This window comes from Pelodiscus sinensis, chromosome 9, assembly GCF_049634645.1.
Source record: "Pelodiscus sinensis isolate JC-2024 chromosome 9, ASM4963464v1, whole genome shotgun sequence".
NCBI lineage: Eukaryota > Metazoa > Chordata > Testudines > Trionychidae > Pelodiscus > Pelodiscus sinensis.
In genome coordinates, this window is record NC_134719.1 from 40,596,978 (window position 1) to 40,609,493 (window position 12,516).

At 42.8% G+C, this 12,516-nt stretch overlaps 1 long non-coding RNA gene across 1 annotated transcript in view; it reads left to right on the forward strand.

Moving 5' to 3' along the window:
- The first annotated feature begins 2,770 nt into the window (after window positions 1-2,770).
- The window catches only part of LOC142830669 (uncharacterized), a 33,214-nt gene continuing 23,468 nt past the window's right edge, over window positions 2,771-12,516 (forward strand). The window contains exon 1 of the long non-coding RNA XR_012906113.1: window positions 2,771-2,836. This is a non-coding gene — a long non-coding RNA (uncharacterized LOC142830669). The remainder of the gene's footprint in view (window positions 2,837-12,516) is intronic.

Sequence of the window (12,516 nt, forward strand, 5' to 3'; positions counted from 1 at the left end):
AGGCTGGTTGGGAAAGCTTGCATTTCTTCTGCCCATATGCTACCTGTTGTGTGGATAAAAATAGGATGTATGTCTCTAGAGCATGTCTGATTTTATAGAAAGCAGCTGGATCTGACATATTGACAGACACAGAGTGCAGGCACAGCATGTGCTAATGAGAGAACATGACAGTCAAACAGTGAATAAAAATTAAGTATGACAAATCTAGGGTTACCTAGGACTTCACAGTTATCACCAGGCTGGATATTAGGACTCAGACACTCCACCTCCACGTCTAAAAATACACATCAAATTCATATAAGAAAATAATAATGGAAAGTAAAGAATCATAGCTTTGCAGCAGGAAGTCAAACAGCTCTGAATCAACCCACTAGAAGGTAGTGGTACACATCTCTGCTAGCCACTTAATAATATTTTGTATCTTTGATAATTCTGCCACTGTAGCAGCTGCTGTTTGGTCTCAGGGAAGCTGATGATCTGCCCCTCTGTATTACTGGAGGACTGAATTAGCAATTGCTCTCTCTCCACTCATTGACAAATCAGTAATGTATTCAATTAGTCAAGGAGTCAGTCCCCACTTGATGCAGAAGGGTTTTCTGTTTTTTAAATGTGGAGGAAGGATCTCATTCGTTGTCACATCAGCAATTATAAGCTGCTAAGAAAATAATTGTTGCTGGCTGCTTGATAACATGTGAAAAGATCTGGTATTCCCTGGCTTCCTACAAGGAAGAGGAGTCTTCATCACACACAAATCTTATCACACGTGTCTCCTCTATCAGCCATCTCTGCAAATGTCTACAATGTAATGTACTGTCCACTGACTCTTCTGATTGTGGTTGAGACAGGTTGTGAGGCAATATCAAGAAGTTCTGACTCGCCCACTCATGCTTATGATTTCTCTTCCCTTCATCCCCACAAAATATCCCCTCTACCAGTGTTTCTCAAAGTGGGCCATGGACCCATTTTGGGAAAGTTGCTAGCAGGCCTGTGCTGCTTTGTTTGCTTGAAGGGTTCAGAGCTGCTGAGCCTTGCAGCTTCCATTGGCTCCGGTTTGCCATTTCCAGCCAAGGGGAGTTATGGGAAGCAGCAGCCCAGGGCCACATTGCTTCCCGTGGCTCACTTTGACTGAAAATGGTGAACCAGAGCCAATAGGAGCTGCAAGGCTCCATGGTTACAGACCCCTAGATAAACAAACGGTGCAGACCAACCAGTGGCTTCCTCAAAGCGGGCTCACAGCCCACTTTGAAAAACATTACCCTGTACTAAGGATAGGGGACTCCTCAGTACAATTCATGTTTCAATCTCCAAAATCCAGGAGCTGGGGGTTTGAATTCCAAAAAATGAGCCTATCCCTATATTTGAACATCTCTCATCTGTCTACACAAGAAAGGTTCCGCCAGCTATGAAAACAAGCCAGGGGTTAAGAAAATGTTATTCCAAGGCTGCCTCACACTCTCAGGCTCTCAAATTGAATGGGAAGATTATGTTTCTCCTTTGAAAATAACAATCCTATTACATTAGCTTATAAAAACTCCTAATGCTAATCAAATGATCAAAAGATTTGAGGGCTTTTTTTATTACTTTGATTCCCTGTCACACAAGAAATTGCATCTTAACATGGTTTATTGCAGTACCAATCTTTGTTGCTAAATGTGTTCCACATATCTATGGAGTGATGCTTTAAGTTTTTACTGACCATGATTTGAATAATGCTAATAGCAAAGTTCATACCACTAACAAGGAAAATACATACAATATGATTGTTGTTTTTTATTACAAGTCACAAACGTTGTTAGACTTCAATATATGGCTAAGTCCTCACACAAAATGCACTCCTTCACAAAATGGCACAAAAGAAAATCAATAGCTATTAGACTGGGACATGTAATTTACTAAAAGGTTTGTGTGCATGTTTAAATAAACATGAGGACATCTGCAACATATTTTTTTTGGCTGATATAGGTTTTACGGTAGAGTCTTTTGTAAATCAATATGTATTTGTGCCACACACAAACACAATCCTAAAAGTGTCTAATAGTATTGATTTTGTTTAATGTGTCATGTAATGCATTGCATTCAAAATAGTATTCAGAAGGCATTGGTGTATTCAGTTACAACAGTACTGCAAACTTTGGTAAATATGGCCACAATCCTGCCACTGATTGCAAACAGACAGACGACTATACTCACAAAATAAGTAACTTTAGAGCTCGCAACCACACAATGTGCTTTTGTTGTGATGATTTGGTGATATCTTTTTGGGGATGATGCTTTTCAAATTGTTAGTTGCCTAAATCCATATCTATATCCATACATGGGTAGAATTATCCAAACTACAAAGCAGCATCTGTGATGTTTCCAGGGGCACCCAGAGCTGTAGACACCTTGCTACTACAAGCGTTTATCATGAGGAATCTTTATTTGTGTCTGCTATGGCTCCACCTTAGCCTGCACAGGCACTACTGTCACTTGTGTAAGTTACATTGCAGCCACAAAACTGGGAAAAGCAGTGGGAAAGGATGGGATCAGCCCTGAGTTCCTGTTTAACGTGAATCCATTGGCATGAAAATGAATTATGCCATTTTTCACCAACATCCTGAAAACCATTGAAATCCTCTGTCATGATTATGAGGGTTAGCCAGCAGCCTGGGGCTTAAGGGGTTAACTACACCTAGCCAGGTGGAGTGACTAGTAGGAATGTAGGTGGGACTTTCAAACTGGGACAAAGGAATTTGGGTTTTTTCCTTTCTCCTTTTGTCTCTCGGGGTGTGTTCTCTGCAGCTACAGAAGGGACAAGCATGTCTCTCTCTCTCCAAGACACCATTCTTCATTTTCTGTAAGTAGGGTAAAGTTTAGGTAGTTTCGTTAGGCTTTATTGTTTTAAGGGTTGGGTATGGGATCTGATATCTGGCACTGCTTAAAAGATGTTTTGGCTTTTCTTTGTAACTAAGTTCTAGGCCCATGGAGTTTCTCCATGAGTATATTTTGTTACCTTCCCATCTAGTCATTATGTCTGCAACAGGAATATTGTTGTAATAATAAAAGTCTTCTCTTTTCTTTTTATTTACCTGGCATTGGTTACTTGTGTGTTCTGATTTTTATAATAGGAGTGAGATTTCCCAAATGATCTTTCCCCTGATTTCTTTATCAATATTTGGGTGGTGGCAGCGGAAGTTTTATTCCCAAGATATAGGTTTTTAAGATTTTGGGGGAAGTTTTATACCAAAGCCTGGTAAATAAGGCTTTGGAGTACACTTGCTGGCCCCCACTTCTGCATTTATCATGCCAGAGTGGGGAAGGAGCCATGACATCCTCCATGTGTGGAGAGAAGCTGTCACGACTCAATTCCCCAACCTCACACTCCCAGTGCAGAGATTGTGCGGACAGCTAGTACAATAAACTCTGCAAAACCTGTCTCAGTGACTCCCGGAGACAAACTTGATTTCTCTCAGTCCCCCTGAGATCAGGAAAATACAAAAGACTGGTTCCTTGCCTCCATCACCTAAGTGACTAAAAGAAAATATGAAATAAACCCTTTTCCATGGAAGAGATGACTTGGGAATCTTCTCCCTAAGGTAAAGCTCTCCCCACTACCCCCACCTCCATTTTGTTTGGAGTTGGGAAAACAAACAGAGAGAATATGCAGAAAGCAATGGACTCTGCCCAGGTAACTAGACTCGTAAACCTAACAACACAACAATCAACCAATACCAGTTAACCAAAACAAAAGGAAAACTCTTTTATTGTCAAAACAAAACTACCGTTGTAAGCATAATGGGTGACTAGGTGTTAAATAGCCATGAAGTGATATAGATTCAGGGAAAATCCCTGGGCTGTAATCCTTAGTTACAAAAGAGAAAAACAATTAGCCAGTTGAGACATGATTTCCAAACCCCCAAACAAGGAAAACAATAAAATCTGATGGATTATCTAAACTTTTCCCTATTTTATATAATTCAAGAAGTCCATTCCTGGGAAAGCATGTCTCCTCCATACTTGGGAAAAATTGTTCTGATCTCAAACAGAAAAGAGAGAAAAAAAACCTTTTCCCGTTTAAAATTCCTATCTGCATATTCATTGGCTGACTGCCTGAATCCCCTCCCTAGGTCCATCTCCAGTTGCTTAACCCTTTCCTCACATTTCAGGTAAATCAAACTCTCCTTAGCAGCTCCTATTTATGACAAATGCCAAAATAATTTTACTTCCAAAGACTGAAACACCTGCTAGTTATAGACCATTCTCCCTCTTGAGCATCACAAGTAAGGCAATGGAGTGCATGAATTATTAAATGAATCAGGCTCATTTTGGATGCCAGCCTACCCAAGAGAGCTGGCTGGATTTAACCAGACAGAACTTGCTGGGACGGGTTCTGGCCCTTACTGCAATAATTGAAGCTGGATTCCAACAAAAAACTCAAGACCAGCATTACTTTTGTTGATCTGTCAGCAGCATGTGACACAGTCTGGAAGGGTGATGTGCTACTGAAACAAGACCAAAGATATCCCCTGGGTGCACACTCTCAGGCTGCTGCACAGCATCTTTTTCAGAGGAAGGATGTATATATGCCTGAGAAGCAAAGCATCTCACTTAAAATAATGAGCTACCACAAAGCTCTGTACTTACTCTGACACTCTTCAGCGCACACACAAGTGATATGCCTGAAATGATAGCACAGATATTTGCAAATGCTGATGATTTTAGTACTTGTAATTCATGCCCATAGCTTTAAAGAACTTGAAGCAATCCTTATATCTGATCTTTAAATCAAGGAGGGAGCATTTAAAGGTGGAAGCTGAGACCAAATTCAAGTAAATTGGTAGTCTCTGTATTGAACCTTGACAACAAAATCACACAAAACAGTCTGTTGAGTTTCGTGATGAAACTGCATTATGATGCAAAGCCAACATATCTTGATATAATTCTTGATCTCTCACAGCTGTTTCATAACCGCCTCAACAAAGTTGGCTCTGAAGTAAAGACTCATGTCAACATTATAAAAATTTTAGTGAGAAGAAGTTGGGCATCAACTGTCCTGGTGCTGTGAACACTGGCCTTGGCCCTGGTGTCAGTTACAGAGTATCAAGCAATGAATGGCATGGATGAAAAATTGTCAAACCCAACTTATGGATAAGAAGCTGAATCAGACTATACCAATTATAATAGTTTTTAAAATCAACATCTTTGCCATGGCTTTCTGTATTATCAAACATTGAACCTCCAGCTAGACATTGAAATATAGCCATAACATGAGAATTTAAGCATGCCAAAGAGTACCCAAAACATCTCATCTGGCAGATTATGGTAAACCCCAGGTAAAAAGATCCGGGACCACATACGGCCCCTCCCCAAGAAAATGTGGGAGCCTGTTCGGGAAGAGCTGCAACGGATGTTGCAAATGGGGGTGGTCAGGGAGTCGAGAAGCGAGTGGCGCAGTCCCATCGTATTGGTGCCTAAGTCTGACGGCACGATGCGCTTCTGCATAGACTTCCGGAAAGTCAACGCAATTTCACGATTTGACGCTTATCCTATGCCCAGAGTAAATGAACTGTTGGAACGGTTAGGTAAAGCACATTACATCTCTACGCTCGACCTCACTAAGGGGTATTGGCAGATTCCCTTGACGCCAGCCTCGGAGGATAAGACCGCATTTGCCACACCATTTGGCCTGTTCCAGTTCACCACAATGCCATTTGGATTGAACGGGGCAGCAGCGACGTTCCAGAGGTTAATGGACAAGGTATTATACAAACATCAGGAATATGCTGCTGCATATATTGATGACATTGTCATTTATAGTGAAACCTGGCGGGAACATCTGCAACATCTAAAGGCGGTCCTTGGGGCCCTGGTCGACGCCAAACTCACGGCTAACCCCGGTAAGTGTCACTTTGGACAAAGGGAAGTATCCTATTTAGGTTATGTGGTGGGGCAGGGAAGGATAAAACCGCAGGTGGACAAGGTGGAGGCCCTACGAAGCTACAAAGCCCCCACCACAAAAAGGCAAGTCTGCCAATTCCTGGGATTAGCCAGTTACTATCGGCGGTTCATCCCGGAGTTTGCCACGATTGCGGCGCCCTTGACAGACTTGACCCAAAATGCACGACCCCAAAGGGTCCAGTGGACCGCGCAATGTGAGAAAGCGTTTCAAACGTTAAAACGCCGATTGATGCAGACACCGGTTCTCCATCAACCGGACTTTACTAAACCATTTATAGTACAGACAGACGCGTCAGACCGAGGACTAGGAGCCGTCTTCTCGCAGGAGCAGGAAGGGGAGGAACACCCCATCCTGTATTTGAGCAGGAAATTACTACCCCGGGAGCTACAATATGCCACGATCGAGAAAGAGGCCCTGGCAGCTAAGTGGGCAATAGAGGCACTCCGCTATTATCTGCTAGGGGGGACCTTCACCTTGATAACAGACCACGCATCATTACGATGGATCCAGACGATGAAGGAAACCAATCCGCGGGTCATGAGATGGTACTTGGCCTTGCAGCCTTATAAATTTGAGGTCTGTCATAGGCCGGGGAAAACCCATAACAACGCAGATTTTTTTTCTTATGGCTGAAACAATGGCTGAAACTGAAAAAAACCACTGTGGATCACATGACCACTTCATGACTCCAGATCCAGCCAATAGCTAAGTTTCTGGATCTCATCTACCATTCCAAATACACAGATTGTTACTGATCCAAAAGGTTTCCCTCCCAGTTTCAACTTGCCACACAAATCTTGGACCACATCTGAACAAATGATGGAAGATGCATTTACTTGATGCACAAATAGAAAATTAGAGCGTCTCTTTAAATGAAACTGTAATGAGAATATCCAAAACATTGAACACATCATAACATGGTGCCCCCAATATGGATTCAACAGTGAATTGTATACAAGTGAACCCTCGTTTATCGCGGTAGATAGGTTCCAAACCCGACCGCGATAGCTGAAAATCCGCGAAGTAGGCTTTGAAAGCCGCGGAGGGGCTCCGGCGGGGGAGCAGCCCAGGCGCGCCTGGGATGCCCCCCCGCCGGCTTCCCCCGAGGCTTTGAAAGCCACGGAGGGGCTCCGGCGGGGGAGCAGCCCAGGCGCGCCTGGGATGCCCCCCCGCCGGCTTCCCCCGAGGCTTTGAAAGCCGCGGAGGGGCTCCGGCGGGGGAGCAGCCCAGGCGCGCCTGGGATGCCCCCCCCCCCCGCCGGCTTCCCCCAAGGCTTTGAAAGCCGCAGAGGGGCTCCGGCGGGGGAGCAGCCCAGGTGCGCCTGGGATGCCCCCCCGCCGGCTTCCCCCGAGGCTTTGAAAAAAGTCCGCGAAGTCGTGAATCCGCAATGGTCGAACCGCGAAGTAGCGAGGGCTCACTGTAATATCCACAGTGTCACAGAGGAGGCTATGAAATGGCTTATGGACCTACAATTGCATCTGTAGTATGTTGCTCTATAGATGCCATATGTGAGAGCATGTCTATGCTGCCACCCTAGTTTGAACTAGGGTGGCTAGTGTAGACATACCCTGAGAGAGTGATCAAGAGTTTGTCTCCAAGGTAAAGGACCCAATGTGCCTCTTCGCATTGTGAGATATGAGAACAATTCTTTGTCTTTATTCATAATCATGACACAGCCCTGCGGTTTGCTTATTCCTGTAGATTATCTCTTGCAATCTCTTTATTTTCACCTAGCTCAGAATGCAAATAGGAATACAATTTGAGGCATGAAATAGCTGTTGGCCTGTCTGGCCATTTGTGTAAGTGTCTGTTATCTCCTATTAGAGAGGAACATCTCTGAAGTATGTCATTCCCCTGAGACCTGCCTTAACTCCAAGACCTTAAGGCAGAGGTAGGCAATAATTTTTGATGGGGAAGCCACTCCAAAAACTTGGTAAGTGGCCAACTCCCTCACTTTCGTATGGAGGGAGTGCACGGTCTGGGATGGACTTTGGGTGCGGAAGGGAGCTCAGAGAAGGGAATTGGGGTGCAGGAGAGGGTAGGGGGTCTGAGAGGGAGTTTGGGTGAAGGAGGGAGTTCACAGTACACAAAGCTTTCCCCTCTGCCCCCGGTGCAGAGAGGCAGGTGGAGCAGCCAGCTGCTCTCAGCCCTGGGGGTATGTCTACACTACCCCGCTAGTTCGAACTAGCGGGGTAATGTATGCATACCGCACTTGCTAATGAAGCCCGGGATTTGAATTTCCCGGGCTTCATTAGCATAAGCGGGGAGCCGCCATTTTTAAATCCCCGCTGCTTCGAACCCCGTGTAGCGCGGCTACACGGGGCTCGAACTAGGTAGTTCGGACTAGGGTCCTATTCCGAACTACCGTTACTCCTCGTGAAACGAGGAGTACCGGTAGTTCGGAATAGGCACCCTAGTCCGAACTACCTAGTTCGAGCCCCGTGTAGCCGCGCTACACGGGGTTCGAAGCAGCGGGGATTTAAAAATGGCGGCTCCCCGCTTATGCTAATGAAGCCCGGGAAATTCAAATCCCGGGCTTCATTAGCAAGTGCGGTATGCATACATTACCCTGCTAGTTCGAACTAGCGGGGTAGTGTAGACATACCCTGGGTCTGCTTCCTGTCTGAGAGTAAAGTGGGTTGGGCTATAAGCCAGATTGAAAGGCTTGGTGAGCTGAATCCAGCCCCTGGGCCATATCTTGCCCACTTCTGCCTTAAGGAATAATTCTCAATATAGATACATAACTCCTTAAATATTATCCATTTTGCAATGCTTTAGGTGTCCAGGTTCTACTAGCTCAGGGTAGAGAGCCACCCATTGGGAACCATAGTGTAGACATCATCCCAGGGGATCCCTGTAAAACCACATACACCCTCTGTGTCTTCTGCCGGTTGGCACTAGGGGACCCATAAGACACACTATCTGATACTTCTGAGGCCAGTAGTGACAGATTACTTTTGACAATCTGGTCACTAATAGTAGGTATCTCACTTTATTATCCTGTTGTTGAAAATCTTGCTCCTGGATTGAGAAGATAACCTAACAATTGGACTGACAAAAAAAATGACTGTCTGCTACAGGTACCCCTAAATTGGTTTTGAATTTTGGTTAAGTGTATTTTCAGAGTGCCAATAAACAGCAGTCAACTTTGAAACATTGTTGATGGGCCTGATTAAAACCCACTGATGTCAATGAAAAGATTTTTATTGACTTAATTGGGCTCTGGAAAAGGCCCTACAACATCAGTAGAAGCAGGAGTAGGCCATTAAGCCAATATCCTGAGCTTCTGTCTCTCTTTTTTAAGAGGATTTCTGTCAAACTTATCCTTCTTAGAAGCACTCACATACTGGATCTCAGAATGGAGGCTATTAGTGTGACCTTGGAAATAAGTGCTGTAAAGGAAAGTAGTTCAAGAGAAGATCTGCCAATGGTCATTTTCAAGTTAAAAATTATGAACCAGATTTTCTGGTTTATTGGAGCAGACTTGCATTGGAATTCTAGGCCAGCGGAGGATTCCTACAACATAGGCCAAGTAAATGAAAGGTAAAGAGCCATTTCCTACCTCCAGTGTAGGAAGTGTTTCTCAGGAAATGGGAGTGTGATCCCAGCATCTAGAACTCTGTCCCAGGCATCCATGGTGGCCAGTGTACCTTAAAGCACAAGCTAACCCAACATTGCAAAGTTCGGAATCCAAACAAAAACATTAATTACTTTTAAATGAAAAATAACAAACATTATTTCTACTGGAATTTGATACAAATGAAAACATAAACATCTAAGTTTTGAAAATTTTGTTTTAAAAGCGCTTAGTTGTGGGGTGGTTACTTTGGCCCAACAGTTTGCTTTTAAAATTAACCATAAGGCATCAAGCATTTTGCTACCTCTAGGATTATGCTCAAGAGAATTTTGCCTAAATCCATAAAACACAATATATTCACTCTTGGGCTGGAAATAAAAAGGAGAGAAAAATGACTTTTTTAAACAAATCTCTAGTCCTGCATTTCCAGATTGTTTTGCGAAAGTCAAATAATTTGGAGAAATATATATTTTAAAATATAAAGGCTGTGTCTACACTGGGGCACTTATTCCGGAAAAGCAGCCGCTTTTCCGGAATAAGCTGCGAGCTGTTTACACTTGCCCCTTGAATTTCCAGAAAAGCAGTGATGATTTACTGTAAGAAATCAGCTGCTTTTCCAGAAAAACTATGCTGCTCCCGCTCGAGCAAAAGTCCTTTTTCCGGAAAACTGTTCTGGAAAAGGGCCAGTGTAGACAGCACAGTAGTCTTTTCTGGAAAAAAAGCCCTGATCGCGAAAATGACGAAAAATTTTGCGAAAATTTCCGGAAAAGCATCCTGCCAATGTAGACGCTCTTTTTCTGGAAATACTTATAACGGAAAACTGTTCCGTTTTAAGTATTTCCGGAAAAAGGTGCCAGTGTAGACACAGCCAAAATGTAGAGTCTGTATTTGTTTTGCTTATAAAGTAGGACAATAGAATCTTATTTAAACTATGCATAAAAGTATGCATGGATGCCAATTAGATTTAGTTTATACTGACTTAATTTGAATTAACATGATGGATCTTTTGACACAAGCTGCATGGACTAATTGTTGCTTATTGTGGTGCACTAAATCAGTGAGCACGGCAATCAAAAACTAAGCCAGATGTTCGTAGTTTCTGATTGCCCACAGCATTAGGTTGAAAATAGAGGAATTTTGCTGATTAATTTCTGTTAGCATCTGTCAAAGTGTGGATTGCATTGCAGATATGACTATCAAAATAAGCAGAATGGGTCTGATGTCTCCTCACTTATCAAAGTATGAAACATGAGTAGCTCTGTTGAGGTCCTGGAATTACACCAGAATAAAATATGAAAGTGATAGTGGAATTAGACCAAATGTCTTTATAAGTAGCTGAAATCACCATACTGATACATTTATAGTAATGCATTTCTTTTCTGTTTCTGTTTTAAGTAACAAATGGTAACATTAGAGCAGTGTAATTCACACCACTAGACTTAAGGGCTATGTCTAGACTGGCATGATTTTCCGCAAATGCTTTTAACGGAAAAGTTTTTCCGTTAAAAGCATTTGCGGAAAAGAGTGTCTAGGTTGGCACGGAAGCTTTTCTGCAAAAGCACTTTTTGCGGAAAAGCGTCCGTGCCAATCTAGACGCGGTTTTGCTCAAGAAAGCCCCAATCGCCATTTTTGCCATCGGGGCTTTTTTGCGCAAAACATTTTTTAACTGTCTACACTGGCCCTCTTGTGCAAAAACGGGAACGTCAAAGCATTTGTGCAAGAAACACTGATTTCGGACAGTAGAACGTCAGTGCTTTTGCACAAAATCAAGTGGCCAGTGTAGACAGCTGGCAAGTTTTTGCGCAAAAGCAGTTGCTTTTGCGGGAAAACTTTCCGGTCTTGACGCAGCCAAGGTGTATATTTCCTAGGGGTGAAAATCTCTGCAGTAAAATCTTGACAGAAATTTGGCCTGTGGAGGTATCATTCAGGAATGACCTTTTATTAATGTAGTTGTATTTTAAAAAACAGATTTCCAAAAGTTCTAGAAAGGTCTAGAAAATATTATCATTAACAAATGGCTTTGTGGTTTATAGTCTTAAAAACATTTATCATTTTTATTGTGTAGAACAAGGGGCTACAGATGTTAATTGCAAAATACTTCTAACATTTCTATAGTACCAATAATTTCTAAATAGCACACAAAGATCTAATTGAAACATATAGGGAAAGGTATTTCTTCCTCCCTGCCCATGACAGAATAACTGATTTTGCTCAAATGTTCCAAAAATATTGAAATGATACTAAGCTTGAAAATTTTGAATTCAGCTCAGAATTCATGGAGAACCAAGTTTAACTCAACCTTTATATCCTCTCTTTCTGAGGAGCCTCAAGCACCTCCTCCCTTGTGCAGATAAGGATTATGGGTCATTACATATTGGAAATTTCTTGCAGTGTACAAAAATATGGAGTTGAAAGGGAAAATAGTTGTTTTTAAGACATGTTTGAACTTCTTGGATCCTGGCTCCCTCAGGGTACATCTACACAGCAGGGCTGAAATCGAATTAAGTTACGCAACTTGAGCTATGGCAATTGTGTAGCTTAAGTCGAAATAGCTTAACTCAGCTTTTGACGCTGTATACACAGAAGGAAGTTGAAGGAAGAACACTCTTCCTTTGATTTCTTTTAGTCCTTGTGAAATGAGAGTAACCATGAGTTGGAGTAAGAAGTCCTCCAGCTTGACATTATTTTAAAATATAGTCTTGTAGTGTAGATGCGCACTATGTTATTTCGGAATGATGTCAGTTACTCCAAAATAACGCTGCTGTGTACCCTCAGAGGCTACTTAGGGGCTATTCCAGCAGCAAGGCAAAGGGGCGCAAGCACCTGAACTGAGAACTGCATTCCTCTTCCATCCCAAGGACACCCAGCTGATCTTCAGCTCAAGGAAAATTGAGTTGGGAGGGGTTCAGTTGCTTTCTGACCTCTTTATGCCACAACAGTAAAGTTGTGCATCAGAAACACTGTACAGAATTGGGACATTCATTTATTAATTGTGTTTATA